The sequence below is a fragment of the Penaeus monodon genome, chromosome 20 (assembly GCF_015228065.2).
Source record: "Penaeus monodon isolate SGIC_2016 chromosome 20, NSTDA_Pmon_1, whole genome shotgun sequence".
Taxonomy (NCBI): domain Eukaryota; kingdom Metazoa; phylum Arthropoda; class Malacostraca; order Decapoda; family Penaeidae; genus Penaeus; species Penaeus monodon.
This window is the reverse complement of record NC_051405.1, coordinates 22,994,081-22,994,444: the sequence shown is the minus strand read 5'-3', so window position 1 is coordinate 22,994,444 and position 364 is coordinate 22,994,081. Positions and strand designations below refer to the sequence as shown.

At 45.3% G+C, this 364-nt stretch overlaps 1 protein-coding gene across 2 annotated transcripts in view; it reads right to left on the bottom strand.

The window, feature by feature from the left end:
* The window catches only part of LOC119585707 (forkhead box protein P1-like), a gene marked incomplete at its 5' end in the record, with an annotated part of 71,485 nt that overhangs the window by 26,658 nt on the left and 44,463 nt on the right, over positions 1 to 364 (bottom strand).

The following is a 364-nucleotide window of genomic DNA, read 5'->3' as shown; positions in this document are numbered from 1 at the left end:
CATGGATATCACTTTGCTGAACATCCGTGACCTTTTCTACAAACATAACAGTTATGCTGTACTGTTACCCGGCGATAAAGGTGAAAATATGTCAATACAAAAATTCTTTTTCGTTCGCAGTTCCATCTAACGTGGGGGGGGGGGGGGTGCCGCTATTATCAGTTCTATTTTGTATCCGCCTGATAAAGAGAAATCTAAAGGTAAAATTATCTGTTTCAGCAATAACTACTTTTAACAGATGCCAAGCGTCTAGCAGCTTTCCAATGACCTAAGCAGCGAATCCTCCTTGCCCAAGGTGTCACGTGGTCGGAGCAGGGAGGGAGTCGCCCTACTTCGCCTCCTTTCAGTGAGGATGCCACTAGTC